Source organism: Leopardus geoffroyi, chromosome A1 (assembly GCF_018350155.1).
Source record: "Leopardus geoffroyi isolate Oge1 chromosome A1, O.geoffroyi_Oge1_pat1.0, whole genome shotgun sequence".
Taxonomy (NCBI): Eukaryota; Metazoa; Chordata; class Mammalia; order Carnivora; family Felidae; genus Leopardus; species Leopardus geoffroyi.
In genome coordinates, this window is record NC_059326.1 from 132,902,716 (window position 1) to 132,922,515 (window position 19,800).

The 19,800-nt window shown below is 39.5% G+C and overlaps 1 protein-coding gene across 8 annotated transcripts in view; it reads left to right on the forward strand.

Moving 5' to 3' along the window:
- The first annotated feature begins 3,867 nt into the window (after positions 1–3,867).
- ERBIN (erbb2 interacting protein) overlaps positions 3,868–19,800 on the forward strand; it is a 130,151-nt gene continuing 114,218 nt past the window's right edge. For 7 of the 8 annotated variants that reach the window (XM_045494814.1, XM_045494824.1, XM_045494845.1 and 4 more), the window contains exon 1: positions 3,868–4,305. The gene's annotated coding sequence lies outside the window, so the exon portion shown is untranslated. The remainder of the gene's footprint in view (positions 4,306–19,800) is intronic. The other variant, XM_045494834.1, reaches the window with a different exon arrangement.

Consider the following 19,800-nt stretch of genomic DNA (forward strand, 5'->3'; position numbering starts at 1 on the left):
ACTCACAAACTGTGAGATCATGACCTGAGCCGAAGTCTGATGCTCCACCAACTGAGCCACCCAGGCGCCCCTTAATGTATTTTGATCTAATTGATCTAATGCTTCTAGACTTTTAAAAAATCTAACTCTATTCTAGTCCTCAGATTAATTTTCCCTAAATACTCCTGTGATAAAGACTCTGGTTTTAGGTAACCAGTTCTTCACTAGGTGTTGAGAAAGAAAGAAGAATGATCATCCTGAAGTTTGCTTTTCTTCTGCTTACTTTCTTTTTGCGCTGCTTCTGTGTAGCTGCTTGGCTGCCATGGGGGAAATGACAGATAGACCTTTTTTAAAACAGTGGATAGACTCTTTGCTGAGACTCCCCCCCCCCCCCCCCGCCCCCAGATGCTGTGTGCATTCCCTGGAATGCTTAAGACCTTAAGACTTTCCTTCAGATATGTGGCTTATCTCTAGCAGCCAGTAATTCCTCTCCTGAGCCCAGCCATTGGGAAGGGGAATCCCAAGGAAAGAATTCCCTGCCCTTCATTAGAGAATTATTTAGAGAATCACAATGGGGAAGATGAAGCTATACTATCTACAGTTATTAGCTTCCTCTCTAAGGTAGTCCTGGAGTTCGTTTAATCATTACAGAATCACAGTTAGGCAGGCTTATTTAAGGAGGGGTTTTGGTTCTCCTTTTAATCATAATTGAAATGTTACGTCCATCTTAGTTGAACTGTGGGAGGATTTTCAAAGGAAACTAACCTGTAAAGTACAGAACAAGAATGCCTTGTAATAAAAGAACAAATGGAAGATTTGGCTATATCTGTATGTGCTGTTCATATGAGTTAGAACTAAGTAGTCAGTGATGAGTAACAAAGATGAATCATTGTTTCTGATTATTGAATACCCTGATCATATAGCTGTCATTTCACCCTTCTATATGAGCACACAGAATTCCTGTTGAAAGTACTTTATAAAGGTATTAAAGAAATATTTGTCAAAATAGGTATTATCGATAAGTGTATCCTGGCTCCCACCTCTTAAGGTCAGTGTTTTCAGGCTCATTCCCACAGTACACATAGGACTTATTTAACAATCGAATGGGAGGCACTTTACTATCTATCTTCATATATTGCCCCATAGAATGAAACCACATTTCCCTCTCCTACCTTCTCAGCATCAGCATATGCTATCTCTATATTCTCTCCCATCAAAAGCTGCTTTGGGGAAACAATCTGATGAATTAGGTATAAATGACTAAGGCTTAAATATTACCTTTCCCAGGATTATGGCTTTGTACTAGAGAAATAAACTCAAAGGGATTAAACACCAGTGGCAAAATTTTAGGTGAGTTGGAGAAGGGGTTTTTGTTATAGAAACTTTTCCAGCCTAAAATCAGTCAGATTGGTCCCCAGTAAGGATTTAAATGGGTGGTGGGGGGTATGGAGGGAAGGCGAGGGACAAGGCAGGTCCTAACCTGGAGAGACTTGTCTGTTCCTACTATTTATGTTTGGGAAGGGGTGGTGGTGGTTAGGCTTACATGAATCTACGATGCCACATTTACAGGGGTCTTGAACCAATCTGAGACTAAAGGCAACACTGGAATTCCAGATTCCAGCGGGTCTCATTTGGTATGGGAGATACTCTGCCCTGGGATGCTTTAGTAGAGTGACCCTTTCAGTTCAGGGCTATACTACTGAGTTAGGTCTGACTCAAATCAGTTTTTGAAAAGGGAGTAGGAAATCCTTGTGACGATTAAAAATCATGTAAACAATATACCAAATTCAGATTTTACACAACAGCTAAGATTCATATTCACATAAGATGGCTTAACTAGCTTGGTGTTACTATTACACCTGGCTGTCATTTCGTTTCCTAGTTTTAGTTAAATGCTTTTACCTCCAGCGCAGCACTAAGTCTGAACACTTTGATGCTACTTGGGGAAACTTCAACTTCTGCTCTACCTTAAAGAGCTACCTGTTAATTCCAGCAGTTCTGGAAGTAGTTAAAATGCTGTCACACTAACAGAATGTCTTGAACAGCTCTGTAGTTATTTCAAGCATTTTCACTAGCCTACAACTCACTTTGGTAAATAATTCTTTGATGGACTTTATGAAGCCCTTCCTTTGGATGCAAGCCAAAAATTATCTATAGGGCATACAGTTCTTTCTTCAAACTTGGTAATAAATAATTATCTCTGGAACACAGACGGAAGAATTGAAGCGATGACTTCGGGGACACAGAGACTAATTACCATCATTGTACACAGTTAAGTACAGCAGAGACTGGGGGGCGGGGAATGGTTTGTTCCGTATCCATTACGTTCCTTCTCCAGTAAAGCAAGGCCGTCTTGTCTGTTAACATATTTAGAGCAGTAACTGCAAAAATGTGCAATGTTATGGTTGAAGCGTTTTATGCCATATGTGTTGATGGAATGCTTAAGAGTCTCTCTCTGCAATAAACGCAAACCCTGCCAGACTGAATTATTAGGGCCGGCGCAATTCAAGACTGCACCACCGAAACCGCTGAGGTTGGAAGCCTACGTCGCATTCGGAGTGTGTCCAACGCTTCCTCTAACAAAGGCACTATCTTGAGGCAATTTCGCGGGCCATTTTCCCCCTCCCAGCGCCAGCTTTGTCTCCTCGCTGGTGTGAGGCTGAGACTTGGAGAAGCCCCAGCTGCTTTACAGTGCGAGCAAGCTCTGAGCAAGGGCCAGCGTGGGAAGCTCCACCGAGCCGCCGCTGTGGTTTCCTGCAAACTGAGCGTGCCATTAGAGGAAGTTGGAGTGCTGCAGTTGAAAGACATACCTGCAGCCTTAAAATCGGGGCTGGACTTGAACCCTACGCATCGATTACTGTCGTATAAAGGAAACTCAGTCGGCCGGGGACGTCGGAGGCCCGGGGGCTCTCAGTCTCCACCGCTGGTGGCGGAGGAGTCGGGGTCGGCGTCGCCAGCGTCTCCTCAGGAGGCTGGGGACTGCAGGCAGGCCTCCCCGGGCCTGGGCCTGAGAGGGCCTGACGCGGCGCCTCGTACGCGAACCCCCCTCGCCGCTGCCGCCGCCGCCGCCGGCCCCTCCCCGCAAGGCCCCGGGCCCACCGCCCCCCGCCGCCCCCCGCCGCAGCCGCCGCCGACGTCTGCCCGCGCCGCCCCCGCGCGCGGTGACTGGCTTGCGCCGGCCTCCAGCCCGGCAGTTGGCGGTTGAGGCGAAGCCGGCGGGAGGCCGCCCCGCCCCCGCCAAGAAGCAGTCGCGCGCAGTCTCTTCCCCCTCACCGCTGGGGCGGTGGCGCTGTTGCCGCCGCGGCCTGTGAGGCAGTAACTCCCCTCCGCCCCAGCTCCCTTCCTCCTCCTTTCTCTCCTCTCTCTCCCTCCCCTCCCACCCCTCCCCTCCCCTCGCAGTCTCTCGCTCGAGTGAATGTGGCGCGGCGGCGCGGGACGCAGCCTCGGCCCCTGCCGCGGCCCCGCGAGCTCGTGAGGAGACCCAGCCGCCGCCTGCCCCCACCTCCTGCGCTTCCCCGGGGAGCCACCGTCGCCGGGGAAGAAGAACGAGGAGGGGAGCGAAGGGACGGCGGCGGGAAAACGGGAGAGGGAGGAGAAGAGGGTTCGAGGGCAAGTAGGAAAGGCGGGGAGGGACGGACGGAAGAACGGACGGCCCGACAGACTGCCCGGGGAGGGGGCCGCCTTCGAGCTTGCCCGGCCCCACGGCTCCGGCCCCGGGCGGCCGCGGCGGCGACGGCGGCGGCGCGGGCGAAGGGCGCGGCAGGCTCTATCGAGACAATAACCCCGCCGCCCGGCTCTGGGGGCGGCGGCGAGGAGGAGCTGGCGGCCTAGCGCGGCCGAGGCTCGCCCAGCGCCCCGGCGGCATCTTGGCCCCTGCCGGCCGGGTTCCGCCGCCGTCGGGTGTGCGGGGCGCGCCGGGCGCCTGGAGCCCGAGGCTCTCGGCTGAGGCCCCGTGCCCTCCCCCTCCCCGGCGCGCGCGGAGCTGGTTTTCCGGGTTCCCCTGGACCGAGCTGGATTCTGCTTCTGCGCCAAGGCAGGAAGTGAGTTTCGCACGGTAATTCCGGGCGGTGTCACGAGTGAAAAGTTTTTTTTCGGCGGAGATCCTAGTTGGGGCTGGGAAACTCCTGCATAACTCGAGACCAGGAAACCGGCGCGTTTCCCAACCCCCTCCAAAGCCACCTACTCGTCCTACTGCGGGAGGCCACTCCACATCCGCTCTCACCGGAGAGAGAAATTCGGCTGGATCCAAAGTGACTAATGAAGGGAAGGAAATCATGTCAGGCGAAGCCTTGAAAAAGCTGCCCTGAGACACTGCCCGACCGAAAGGTAATTTTCACGAAAAGCGTCTAAGAGTTAAAAAGCTCTTGGGCCGGGAAAGAGAGGATACTTTAGTGTTTCTCACTTCTTCCCAAGTTGCCCTAGATTAATCTTTTGTAGTGTCGGACTGGACAGTCTTTCAGGTGCTAAAGAGTAGAACTGATTTTTCCTCCTTTCTACCATCTGGACTCTGGTTACTTTAGAAGAGATTGTAAGAATGTGGTGAGACGAAAAGTTTTGAGCAATCGGAAGAAAGAGTGCCTTTGTTCAGCACTAGGTCCAGAAGTTTTAGTTTCCTAGAACATACGCAATGTATAGTTTTTATTTATTAAGTTGCTGAACCTGGCAACTTGTGTTTTGGAAAAAAGTTAGGTCTCTGCAGCGACGGATTTACTGTTGATGAGATGGCTGCCACATTTGTTTATCCTGTTACCGATTATTTGACTTTTGCGTTAATTATATATATAGTTGTTGTTTTAGTTTCAGCCCTTAGAGATGTATTTGGTTGGATTTTATAAACAAATGAACTTTGCTATTCTTTGTGTTTTTTTAGGTGGATAATGTATTTCTTCAGTAACTGGTTCCTTTCAGACACTTACAGTCATATAATACTTGTTTGGTTAATTAATCGAAAGCAAGCGTCTGCTTAACTTTTCTTATAACTGACCTAAGTAGGAGTAGGGGAGAGTAGTTAAGTATTACGGATAGAGTTGTAATTAAAGAACAAAGTAGTTTGATCTGTTAGGGTTTCTCTGCAGTTAAGACCAGAATGTATAGAAAGGGAAGTAAAATGCTTAAAACGATTTTCATGGGAGTCATATTGATTGTAATAAACATCTGTCCTTTTTGAATAGTACAGTGTTTACATTTTGGTATTGGCCCAAATGTTTTGGCCGGTTCTGCCTAATAAGTGATAGGTACCTACTCTGGGGGCAGGAATTAGTGAAGCATGGGAGACATTCCGCCAGTCAGTTACAAACACTTCTAAACCAATCGGTAGTCTTTATAGATAAAACGGAGTTTCTTCGCAACAAACACAATTGGCTTCTTTATTGGTGTTTTGTTAGGCTTATATATTTTTTTCTCAGTACTTTTGTGGTAAAGGAGGTGTAATACTGTGCTTTTGAATAAATATTGAATACGTCTGGCATCCTGTTGGTAATTATATTTCAGCTATAAATTAATATCTAGTTTGCTCATGCTACCCCATGAAAAATAGTTGGCATTCTTTAGTTCAGAGAAAAGATAGCTTTGGAGAGCAGGATCAAATAATTTCACAACTTGTTATTATGTTAAGTACATTTCAAAATGGGAGTCTTTTGACTATCTGTTAATATATATTGTGATTTTGTTCCCCCAGAGTGTAGTCTCTGGAAATCCTTTATAAAAATTTATTGTTTGTTTTATTTATTTGTATTGGTAAGATTGTGAACCATCAGGTCATTCCTGTTAGGTCCAAGTAGCTTTATCAAGGAATTTAAAGTGTATAACTGATCTGCTTTATAATTTTGGAACGTAATGTTAGGCAAGGAGAGAGGTTATTCTTGGGCATCTGAAAGAGCAGAAGAAAATAGATGGCATTGAACTTCATTTTCCTTATATGGCTTATACTTGGCCTCAGAGCAACAGAGCCTTAATAGAGCAAGTCTTTTATAGAGAATTATCACTTTGTGAAGATGTTTCTCTGCATTAGTAAATTTTACAAGTGAAAAGTATAGTAGCACTTGAAAATGACTGCTTAAAACCCTGTTTTTACATCAAGTTCTTGATTTTTTTTTTGAGGGATCAGAAGTAAGTTTAGATACAGACAGCACACTTTAAAAATGTGAAATGTTCACCTTTATAGAAACTTTGATTCCTTTTGTCCCATAAAGGCAAAATTTACTTTGTGGTTTACTGAGAATTTTGTTAGTTTAGTCCCGAATTAACTTAATGAATTTTAAGCTTTGTGCTATTGTCAAAGTGTACATATTTTCAAATCCTTGTTTAAAATGTGATCATGGTGTGAAAAGAGGTTAAAGAAAGATGATAATCAGTTAAAATATTTTCAAGTGACCCTTCGTTTTGAGTATTCTTCTTAGCATTCTATGGGTTTTCTTAGATTAAATTGGCAAATCTAGAGTACTTCCAAAGGTTTTGTTTACATTGCCCAAGATACGTATTTCATGGCACTCTTTATAGAAGGTACTTAGGAGTTTTCAATAGTGATAAACTTAATCCTTCAACTAATTAATTCACATAGTATGAAGTCCATCTGCTATTCGAGGTGAAACTATTGCACGCTTGTATGAAAAGCTTGCAGTGGTTCAAATATGGAAACCAAATTTTTATTGCATGCTATTTCTTAATGAAGTGATAACTGTAGTTAGAGAAATTATACATGTATCATTAATAAATGTCTAAATTTACTTCTTTTAATTCAATAGTGATATTGAACTCTTTGTAGTAAATGATAACTTAAAGAAACAGTAATTTCAGAAAATTAGGTGCATATTTCAGTATTTATCTTAAATGTTTATAGGTAACATAATTTAGAGTCTAAGCTGTTTGGGTTTAGAATAGATTATGGCAGTGTTTACTAAGTATTTGGCTTTATGCAGAATTTTAGTGATGTTGGATAGCAAAGTAATTTTCTTTTTTATGAGTGCTATGTAGCCAGATTCTTTTTAAACATGCTTTGTTGCTTGCATTTTTCATTTTGACTCTTTCCATTGCCCATCTATTTCCCTGTTAGGTGCTTTTCTTCTAAAGAGGTCTTTCTCTTTTCCTTTCCTGACAACATTAATTGTACTTGTGCTTTGCTGTTCAAAATAGATGATTCAGTTTTTGCATGTACAGTTTGCTCTTGCCATAGAAATATGTACATGAATTAGGCTCTATAATACATACTTTTGAATTTTGTAAGGAGATAAGCTCAGCACTTCTGATCCCCTGACTCCACATTTTTTGTTTCTTTCTTGGTGCCTTTCATCACTAACTCTTGACCCCATGCTACACTCATTTTTCAGATTTACCTTTAGCTTTCTGCTCAGTTTTATGTTTCCTAATTGTAAAAAAGCTATTATTAGGCTTTCTTTTCTAATTTCTTTAGCTTCCTATTTTTCTGGTTCAGTTCATTGACTTCCCCTATTTTTTCCATGTTCAGCTGTTGTTTTTTGATATGTTGTCCTTCCCTGTTTTCTAAACTTGGAGTCCATGCTCATCACCTAAGAAAACTGTTCACAATATAGTAGAAAAAAATTTATTTGGGGGCACCTGGGTAGATCTAGTTGCTTAAGCATCCTCTTGGTTTCTGCTCAGGTAATGATCTCAGGTTTAGTGAGTTCAGATTCCGCCTCGGGCTCTGTGCTGACTGCGCAGAGCCTGCTTGGGATCCTCTCTCCTTCTCTCTGCCCCTGCCCTGCTTGTGTGCTCTTTCTTTCTCTCAAAATAAATTTAAAAACTTAAAAAAAAAAAAGAGAAAAAATTTATATGCCCCATTTAATTATAAGTATCTCTTTTGCATTCCTATTCAGTTTACATGCCAGTGTTTTAACCTGATGCTCATTAATATATTTTGTTTTTATTTATGTTTACTGAACTCTTTTTTTGTTTGTTTTTTGAATACCCCTGGAATTACCTGTTCAGATAACATCAGGTTAATGACTGTATTAAGACTCTGTACAAACCCCTATACCTTCTTGTTTGATTATGCTTTTGACCTCTTAAAACATACAAGCTTATATCTCTATGTTTTTCTTCTCCGTTTTGTTCCTTTCCTTTCTGTCCTACCTCTCAAGTTGGATGTCTTTTCTGTCCTAAAATTTTGAAATTGCCTTCCTTTGTTTTTATGAAATAAGCACAGTGGAAATCTATCATCATTTAATTCTTGTCACTTCAAATAGTATGTAAGACAATAGATTATCTAAAAATTAAGTTAGTAAACAATACTATCTGGAGATTATTCATGATTTTACGTATATAGAATGTAGTATGAAAAAGTAGAAAATAAAAAGACAAGTAATCAAAGTAGGTGTGGTAATATTTGGGGACATCAATTCTAGGGACATCTTTATTCAGAGCCCATTTTTGGTACGTAGTGAATGGTTTGCTGGCTTTTTGCTGTACTAGAAGGAGTGAGAAAGGCAGCCTGTGAAATATGACCTTTGGTGTTATTCAGAGGAATATGAAAACAGAGAGAAGACTGAATAACTTAGGAAATAGGGTAGTCTCAGACAACTTGCTTTGGGACAGTGTGCCTTATACATTGCATTTGTCCTTTGGCAAATTCACTCTATTATAGCATAGTATAATTACAAATAATAGTAGTAGACCTAAGGCAACTGTTCCAAACTTTTTGTTCTTAGGATCCATTTATACTCTTACCAATTACTGAGAACTTCACTGAGCTTTGGTTTTTGTGGGTTATATTTATTTTATTTTCCATATTAGAAAATTTTAAATACCAGTTTGTTTAAAAACCATAAACCATTACTTGTTATGATGACATCAATTTAATAAAATAAAACAAAACAAAACCAACTATTTTCCAAAACAAATCTTAAGCAAAGAGTGACACTGTTATATATTTTTGTAAGTCTCTTAATGTCTGGTTAAGTAGAAAACAGCTTGATTCTCGTATCTACTTGTATATTCAATCTTGTAATATGTTGTTTTGGTTGAGGTATGTGAAGAAAATCCAGCATTATACAGTTATGTGGTTGGAAAAGGAAGGAGTATTTTCATAGCCTTTTTAGATATGGTGGATATTCATTGATACCACACCAAAATTTCTTAAAGGATAGCTGCAGTGCCCATTCTGACAGTGTATCACTGAATTTTCCATATCTTGTTATCTGAAAATCCTTTGGTTTATCTTGCACTTTGAGTGAATCTTTTACCTGTGTATGATTTTGTGACGTTGTTTGAGAAATACTGGTTCATTGAGTTATATGTGTTCCAAATGTTGATGCATTTTACTAGGTAGTAACAAACAAAAGAAAAAAATTGTTAATATCCCCACTAATTCCATCAAAAAAGTCTAGTATTGTGAAGCTGTCAAGTTCAGAGTGACAGATAAACATTTTCCACATTTCTAAATTTTCACTTGGAAGTTTGAATATTAATCATTGGTGACAGATACTGTTAGTGTGTTTCCCTTGAAGTTGCAGGCTTAGTTGGTTTATTTTTGAGAAAATGTCTGCCAGATTCCTAAGTCTACAAGCATAGTTTTGTCATTTGTTCTTTTAGGTCAAAATGGTGTTTCATGAGAAAAAGGCTAATTTAGCTCATAATTTGAAGTACTTACATAAGCGCTTTTCCTCAACATTGCCATTTCTTCACATAAAATGTGACAAAGACATCTATTAAATAGTTGAGATTTAATAAAATTATTATTTAAAAAAATTTTTTCTTTACATTTATTTATTTTTGAGAGACAGAGACAGAGCATGAGCAGGCGAGGGGCAGAGAGAGAGGGAGACACAGAATCTGAAGCAGGCTCCAGGCTCCGAGCTGTCAGCACAGAGCCTAACACGGGTCTCAAACCCACAAACTGCGAGTCCATGACCTGAGCTGAAGTCAGACGCTCAACCGACTGAGCCACCAAGGCGCCCCAATAAAATCATTATTTTTAGTGTTTATTTTTTGAGAGAGAGGGAGACAGAGTGTGAGCGGGGAAGAGACAGAGAGAGAAAAGGAGACAAAGAATCTGAAGTAGGCTTCAGGCTCTGAACTGTAAACACAGAGCCCAATGCTGGGCTCCAACTCTTGAACTGTGAGATCATGATCTGAACTCAAGTCGGGCACTTAAACTGTTGAGTCACCCAGGCTCCCCAAAATTATTTTTCTTAAAGTTTATTTACTTATTTTGAGAGAGAGGAGAGGGCCAGAGAGAGAGGGAGAGAGAGAGAATCCTAAGCAGGCTCCACACTGTCAGTACAGAGCTCAAGGTGAGGCTGCAACCCATGTACAGTGGGATCATGACCTGAGTGAATATAAAGAGTCTGTCGCTTAACTGACTGAGCCACCCAGGTGCTCTGTAAAATTATTTTTTACTGCTTTATTAAAGATATTAATTGAAAGTGGCACTTAAAAAGAATCTGGAAATTGACTATAGAGAACAAACTGATAATACTGGAGGGGAGGTGTGGGTTAAACAGGTGGTGGGTATTAAGGACGGCACTTGGGATGAGCACTGGGTGTTATAAAAATTTTTTTTTTTTTCAACGTTTATTTATTTTTGGGACAGAGAGAGACAGAGCATGAACGGGGGAGGGGCAGAGAGAGAGGGAGACACAGAATCGGAAACAGGCTCCAGGCTCTGAGCCATCAGCCCAGAGCCCGACGCGGGGCTTGAACTCACGGACCGCGAGATCGTGACCTGGCTGAAGTCGGACGCTTAACCGACTGCGCCACCCAGGCGCCCCGAGCACTGGGTGTTATAAGTAATGAATCACTAAATTCTACACCTAAAACTAATATTTATTTATTTATTTATTTAATTTTTAATTTTTTTTTTTTAACATTTATTTATTTTTGAGACAGAGAGAGACAGAGCATGAACGGGGGAGGGACAGAGAGAGAAGGAGACACTGAATCGGAAGCAGGCTCCAGGCTCTGAGCCATCAGCCCAGAGCCTGACGCAGGGCTCGAACTCACGGACCGCAAGATCGTGACCTGAGCTGAAGTCGGACGCTTAACCGACTGCGCCACCCAGGCGCCCCTAAAACTAATATTTAAAAAAAAAAATTTTTTTAATGTTTGTTTATTTTTGAGAGAGAGAGAGAGAGAGAGAGAGAGCGAGCACGAGCAGGGGAGGAGCAGAGAGAGAGGGAGACAGAATCCGAAACAGGCTCCAGGCTCTGAGCTGTCAGCACAGAGCCTGACGTGGGGCTTGAACTCACAAACCGTGAGATCATGACCTGAGCCCAAGCCGGACGCTCAACCAACTGAGCCACCCAGGTGCCCCCTTAAAACTAATATTTTGCTGTATGTTAACTAGCTGGACTTTAAATAAAAACTTGGAAAAAAAAAAAAAGAACTCTGGGAGTATGAAGTATTGCTTGTATAGCTTGGTGCCAGTGCCTTTTCACTAAGGTGCTAGCAATTTTACCCACCATATTTTTGCACCATTGCTGTTGATATAATGGGAAAGGGCAAATGATGTTTCAGTATTATTATGAAAGTCGTTTTGATCTTGAAGACGCTTTGAAAGTGTCTTAGGACTTCACTTCCAAGGTCCATGGAGCACACTTTGCACTTTGAAAACTTTAGGTGAATGTTGGGATTTATGGAGCTTTCATAACTTCTTTTGATTGTGTGTGTGTGTGTGTGTGTGTGTGTGTGTCTGTGTGTGTGTGTGTGTGTGTCTGTGTGTGTGTGTGTGTCTGTGTGCTGGTATTACATTCTGAAAGAATCCTGAGGCTTGATATTTTAGCTCATCAATTTGGTCTTCAGTTCTTTTCAATTATTTTATGTAGTGGGGAGAATAGAGATTCTGGGAACTCTTGCTTTTTCATAGGAGTTGATTTTTTCTTTGTAGTTTTGTTTTTGGTTTACTTGTAACCTGTTGAATCTCTGAGATAAAACTTTGTACGTGGTCTCTTTTCCCCCCCCCCCCCTCTATTAACAGTATAGGAGATTTGATCTTATTGTGCTTGGTATATCCATCCTGGTTCTGGTTTTTCCTCAAGTGTCAGAGTTTTCATTGTGGTTAAAGGTTTCTATTATGGTCCAGATTGCATGGTATTGGTCATTTCATGGTATTCTCCCAGCCCATGTAAATCCCTGTTATTCTGGCTTTGGTATATTTATTTAGGTAATGGCTTTCTCCTTTAGGCTATGTGAGTAGCTTGTCCTCTTACACGTGTTTCCTGTCCCTCAGGGGGATAATATTCCACTGTTTTCACAATTATCCTGCCCAAGTGTCAGATCTCCCACAGTACAGAGAGCTTGCTGGAGGCCTTAACCATGCAGCTGTTCTTCTATGGTTTTATTACCTGGCTCACTGCCCAGGACACACTTCTCCTGATCCTTCTTGGTAAGGAAACTTACTCTTTTTGGAGATCCCTCTTTATGCTTCTTTTGTGTATGTGGTACCTCATGTGTGTTGTGTTCTGTTGTAATCTCCCCACCCCCATTCATTTTGGATTCTTTACAAATTCCATTCTATGTTATTATCTGTAGATATACCCCTCCCTGATACTGCTATAGATTTTTTGTAATTTTTCTTTCATATTTAAAAGTTTGGAATAATGACAAATATACAGAAAAGTTGGAAACATAATACAAAGAACTTCTGTGTTCCTGAACTTTATGACAGTAAGTTGCCTACCCAGTAGATAGTCTATTACCCCCAAATACTTTAATGTTTATTTTGTTTTACAAATAGGGACATTATGCTATGTAACAACATTATAACTATCAAAATTAGGAAGTTAACAAAGAATGCATTACTAACAGCCAAATCTCACCAGTGTCCCTCTGTCTTTTAAAGCAAACAGATCCACTTTAGAATCTTGGATTACATTTAGTTGTCACGTCTTTTAATTTCTTTTAATCCAGTTTCTGTGTTTACTTTCAAGGATTTGGCACTTTTGAAGATTATAGATCTAGTTATTTTGTAGAGTCTGTGATGTCTTTATGATTAGATCTTTGATCAGATTTTCATTAGATCCTTGATTAAATTTATATTTTTATGATCAGATCTTTGGCAGGGTTATCATGGAAGTGATGCTGTATTCTTATTGCCTTTTATCAGGCAATTTCAGTTTTCCTGTTATTGATGATAGTCATTGATTATGTGATTACAGTTGTAATTACCAGATACCTCCTATGTCAAGGTATCCTTTCCTCATTTGTAATTAATAAATATTTGGGGGGTAGATACTTTGGAACTATGTAAACATTTTGTTTATTATTTTTAACTTATTTATATCTACATGGATCATGGTTAGCTATTCCATTCTCTGGGTTATAATCCATTATCATTTATTTTGATACTCAAATTGTTCTTGATTTGTCTAGTGAGAACCCCTTCTAGCTGGTTTATTTTACTTTTTTCCTTTTTGTTAAACTTGCCTTCTTGAGTACTTCTTTGTATTTAGCATAATATGGTGTTCCAGAGTTACTGTTCAACTAGTGTCATTTATTTTTAGGGGAAAATGGTACTTAGAAGCCAAGATCTTAGCAGTTCTTGTCTTCATTGCTCTTGGGGTGTTGCTGCCCTCAGGCCTTCTTCGTATATAAAGTTAGGGGATATTGTTTTCTTTTTTAAAGCTTATTTATTTTGAGAGAGAGAGAGAGAGAGAGAAAGAATTCCAAGCGGGCTCTGCACTGTCAATGTGGAGCCTGATGCAGGCCTCGAACCCATGAACCGTGATATCATGACCTGAGTTGAAACCAAGAGTCGGATGCCCAGCCAACTGAACCACGCAGGCGCTCCAGCTAAGGGATATTTTTATATGTACACACATATACATTCACATTTAGCATATATTTCTTTTTTTTTTTTTTTTAAGTTTTATTTATTCATTTTGATAGAGAGGGTGCGAGCGAGGAAGGAGCAGAGAGAGGGAGAGGGAGAGAATCCCAAGCAGGCTCCACACTCAGTACTGAGCCTGATATGGGGCTCAAATTGATAAACAGTGAGATCATGACCTGAGGTGAAATCAAGATTTGCCTGCTTAACTGACTGAGCCACCCAGGTACTCCACGAGTATATTTCAATAAATGTAAAATGATTTCTTAATAATACATCCAATTCTAATTCAATGCAACAGGGTTCATTTCTTATGTTTTCCCTTTCCATAGTTGAATTTATCTTTGACACTGAGAACTAGTTTTGTTTCTCTACTTTTTTTGATGAGGGAGATGAAGTAAACATTTATTCACACAGACATTTCAGATAGAAGCTCTGTGGTCAAATTAATTTTCAAAGTATTTCTAAAGGGATAAAATTCTAAAGTGTAATATTTGTTACAATACATTTAGATGAAATATTTCATTCCTTAGTAATCCCAGGTTACTATGTGAAAAGTGGCTGGAAAGAGTCAGTCCTTTTAGTGTTTACCCTGGTATGTCCTTGTGGAGGTAATGTTGGAGCTCAATTTTAGTAGAGTGCAGTGATTTTGATGTAATTGTGTTTTTCCACATTGAGGTTATATTGTTTGCATGATTCGAAAGTTTGATGCATGGATCTATCTTCTTGTTAATGATGTCCTTGGAATTTCGAACCTTAGACTAAATCTAGAGTCTGGAGGGATAGGTAGGGATCAGATTGTTTCGTTTGTATTAGGACCAATGCAAGAAACCTGTAATTTCCTTGCCAAGGCTATCACTTAGCCTAGAGTAAGTTGGTTTGACTTCCCCATCCCTGGAGATTTTGAAGTGATTTAAGAAGTATACTAGGATATCTTTTTGTGATTGCAATTAAGATTTACTCTTAGTCTTCTAGGAAAAGATAAGGATCCTGGCAGCAGCACATAAATTCTTTGGATGTCCTGTTAATCTCTGGGGACTTCAAAGATTTTTGTTAATTATCCTGGGAGTAACTGCGGAATAACAGAGGCTGTGTATAGTGGACGCACTTTGATTTGTCAGAGATACTTGATATCAACATAGTGTCTTGTCTGCTCTTATGAAAACCATCCCCAAGCCAGAAATCCTGGGAATTTTCTTCTTGATGTTAGTTACTGAAATCAGTACTACTTCTATCAGTTCTTTCCTTTAAGTATCTATAGAGTGAGATATTTTAAGGTAGGCTAGGAAGGCTGGTAAGGTACAAAGCAGTGAGAGGCTTTTGGTAGGCAAAGGGCTAAAAATTATGGTAAATTTTTTTCTGATAATAAAAATTCAAATACAGAACCATATAGCAAACCATAATCCCATCTCCTAGAGATACTCATATCAGTGTGTTATATGTTCTTCTGAACACTTCTGTATGTATTCTACTGAGGCAGTGAGCATATATATATATATATATATTTTTTTTTTAAATATAAATGGGAGAATGTATTTCATTTATGTGGAGATATAGTAGGCATATATATGTGTTAATTAGCATTAGGATTATTTCTGTGTTGTTATACATGACAGTACTGTACAGAGTATGTGTTCTCTGCGCATAAATGTTTGTACTTTTTAAAAAAAATTTTTTGGTATTGTTTATTTATTTTTGAGACAGAGAGAGATAGAGCATGAATGGAGGAGGGTCAGAGAGAGAGGGAGACACAGAATCAGAAGCAGGCTCCAGGCTCTGAGCTGTCAGCCAAGAGCCCTACGCGGGGCTCGAACTCACGGACTGTGAGATCATGACCGGAGCCGAAGTCGGACGCTTAACCGACTGAGCCACCCAGGCGCCCCTAAATGTTTGTACTTCTATATGATTTTTTTTTCTGTTGGATAAATACCCAAATTGCATTTGCTATGTGTGTAAATTGATTGATAGAAGCAAATTTCTTCTGAAGATTTTGTATCAATTTATATTTCCACCAATAGTATGTAAGAGTACCTTTTTATTTTTTTTATATTAAGTATAATTTATTGTCAGATTCGTTTCCATACAACACCCAGTGCTCATCCCAACAGGTACCCTCCTCAGTGCCCATCACCCACTTTCCCCTCTCTCCCACCCCCCATCAACCCTCAGTTTTTTCTCTGTATTTACGTCTCTTATGGTTTTCCTCCCTCTCTGTAACTCCCCCCCCCCCCACCATGTTTCTCTGTTAAGTTTCTCAGGATCCACATATGAGTGAAAACATATGGTAACTGTCTTTCTCTGCCTGACTTGTTTCACTTAGCATAATACCCTCCAGTTCCATTCACGTTGCTGCAAATGGCATGATTTCATTCTTTCTCATTGCCAAATAGTATTCCATTGTATATATAAACCACAATTTCTTTATCCATTCATCAGTTGATGGACATTTAGGCTCTTTCCATAATTTGGCTATTGTTGAGACTGCTGCTATAAACATTGGGGTACAAGTGCCCCTATGCATCAGTACTCCTGTATCCCTTGGGTAAATTCCTAGCAGTGCTGTTGCTGGGTCATAGGATAGATCTATTTTTAATTTTTTGAGGAACCTCCACACTTCTCCAGAGCAGTTGCACCAGTTTGCATTTCCACCAACAGTGCAAGAGGGTTCCTGTTTCTCCACATCCTCTCCAGCATCTATAGTCTCCTGATTTGTTCATTTTAGCCTAAGAATACCTTTCTAAGTCCATTCTTGAACAAATTGGATATTAGCTATCTTAAAATACTTGTGCAAATCTGAAACCGGTAATAAGAACACAGGCTTTGGAGTCAGATTGCCTAGTTTTAAATGTACTACTTACTAATTGTGATGTTGGCAAGTTCAGTATAAGAATTCTTTTAGGAATATTACATTTTTGTGTGCCTTTTCTGTTTCACGTGGATTTAGTTGGTTTGTTGCTTATATGCTTTAGTTATGGTGTTTGCCATATAGAAGTTTAAATTTCAGTGTAATCAAATTAGTCAATATTTATTTTGGGGTTTAATGATATTTTTGGAAAGGATGTGTGCCAAGATTATAAATATAATAACCTAAGTTTTGGTTTAAGGAGTGAAATAATCATTTGGATTTATTCTTAACCATGTTTTTATCCAGTTATATCACCATTTGTTGGGTAAATCATCTTTTTAACTAAAGTTCTATCTTTATCAATAGTAAATTTCTGCATACGCTTATGTCAAGATTTTCTTTTTGTTGTCTTTTTTGTTATAATACACTGCTGTCTTGATTTTTTTTCTTCATTTTAGTATGTTGATATCTGAAGGTGTTGTTTTATCACTGTACTTTAAAATGAATTTTCCAGGTGCACTTGAATCTTTTTTACTAATTTCTAAATACTTGTTGGTGTGTTGATTGAAAGTACTTTAAATTCATAGATTAATTTAGGAAGTACAGTAACTTGTTTTGCGAGCATAATTCGTTCTGGAAACATGGCTGTAATCCAGAGCACTTGTATGTCAAAGCAAATGTCAAAAATCATTGGCTCAGTTGTGATCAAGTGACATTACTCATATTACAAGACATCACTCATTTATCAAGTTAAAATTTGATTTTACCTTGCTCGTCTTTGGTACGCCTCGAGGAACACGAGCAGAGCAAGTTACTCACAATCCGAGGTTTTCCTGGAATTGATACCTCAAAAGTAGCATATCTCTTTATAGGAACGTGTAAATTTTCCATTTATTTAATTGTTTATGCTCTTCACTGGCGATTATGATTTTCTTTCTTGTTCCATCCATGTTTTTTTTATTAGTAATATGTATTTCTTATAATTATTAAAGAAGGTGTATATTTTTCTGTGTTTATTTTCACAAACTTAAGGAAGAGTGAGAGCTGTTGCTGTTATGAATGGAGCTGTTTTATCAATTGTATTCTTATCTGGATATTTAAGTGAAGGAGATTGATTTTTTTTTTCATATGTTATTACCTATTGTATTATCCTGAAGACTTTAAAAGAAATTGCTAATAGATTTTTAGTTGATGTCCTTGGATCTTCCAGGTATATAATTATAGGTGTAATAGTAATAGTACTTTTTATTTTTAATGTAATTATAAATATATTACTTAAATTGTATATTCTCATATTTTTGTTATTTAATGTGTATACTAACAAGTAATTAATAACCATCTATTTAACTACAAAATTCCTTTTTAAAAAAAGTTTTTATTTAAATTCTAGTTAACATACAGTGTAGTATTAGTTTCAGGTGTACAATGGGTGATTCAACACTTCTATACATCACCCTGGGGTCATCACAGAAGTGCACTCCTTAATCCCTGTCACCTCTTTCACCCATCTCCCCACCCACCTTCCTTCTGGTGACTATCAGTTTGTTCTCTGTTAACTACACAATTCTTCCCTCAGTTTCCTTCCATTGTTTGAGACCATCCTCCAACCTTAGGGTAACATTTAATCTTCAGTAATGGGATAGGGAATTTTTATTGCTGAACGGGAGCTTGTATTTAATCATACTGTATTTGTTTTCTTAACATTGTTTGGCTGTGGGATTGGGAGGGAGAAAAACATAATCTGCTAAACTGAGTGTGATTGGTTAGAGAAATAAAAATCCTTGGGTTGATTTAAGTAGAAGTTGGTGCCTTCTACTACTATTCGGCCCCTTAATTGCCTCTTGAATGTATTTTCATTAATACTAGAATGGCTTCTTGAACCTTCTTTTGTGTTTTTTAAGAGGTTTAGAAGTGAATTTTAATTCTTTTCCTTTTTTTTTTTTTTTTTTTTTTTAGAGAGGAGAAAGAGCATGGAGAGAAGGATAGAGGTGGGGCAGCAAGAAGAAGGGAGGAAGGGGGGAGGATATCATAAGCAGGCTTCGTGCTCAGCGTGGATCCCACAACCCTGGGATCATGACCTGAGCAGAAATCAAGAGTCAGACACTCAACCAACTGAGCCATCCAGGTGTCCCCAATCTTCTTGTTTCTTAACTGCTTTTTGATTTGTCTCTGAAAAAAATAATACCAAACATTTTCCTTGAACTCTTAGTACTTAGTTTGATGCTCAGTAGTAATTATGTATATCATTAAATGACAGTTATTTTGGTCTTTTGATTATAATAGTAAATTCTCTACTTAGAGTAGTTTATACACACTAAATGTTGTTGTCACTTTACATGTTTCACTGGCCTGCACCTTATCCTTCCTTGTAATATAATTAATAGATAATTTGGTGTGAATGAGAGATATGTTCCCCAGAATGCTGATATTTTCCTTATATTCAATGGCTTTTGTCACTGAAAGTGACAAATTTAGAAAACAGTGTAGTTTCCATAACTATCCTACTTTTTTTTTTTAATGTTTGTTTATTTTTGAGAGAGGGAGAAAGACAAGATTGTAGGCCGGGGAGGGGCAGAGAGAGAGGGGGACACAGAATCGGAAGCAGGCTCCAGGCTCTGAGCTGTCATCACAGAGCCGGATGTGGGGCTTGAACCCAAGACCCGTGAGGTTATGACCTGAGCCAAAGTAATACACTCAACCACTCAACCGAGTGAGCCACCCAGGTGCCCCTACGTTTGTTTTTTGTTTTTTGTTTTTTGTTTTTTTTTAACTTAACAGAAGAGGAAACTATTGACCCAGATGGGGAAGTGAAATCCTAGAGGTCATTTAGTTTGTTAGTGATATAAATGAGGTTAGAAAAATAAATCCAGTTTTCCTGATTATATTGGTTTTTCCTTTACACAGATACTTTCTTAGGTATTTTCTGAAGTACACATTTTCTGTAGAGTAGCACTTTGTTTTGTGCCACATGTTTGTTTTTTGCCTTTTAATTTTCATTCTTCCCCAGCTTTATTGAATTACTGACATAAAACCTTGTGTAAGTGTATGGTATACAGTGTGTTGATCTAATAAATGTATATTGCAGTATGATTGCCTCCCCTGTTAGCTAACACCTTCATCACATCTAAGTACATAATTACTTTTTCTCTTAGCAACTTTCAATTTTATAACATAGTGTTGTTAACTATAATCAGTCACA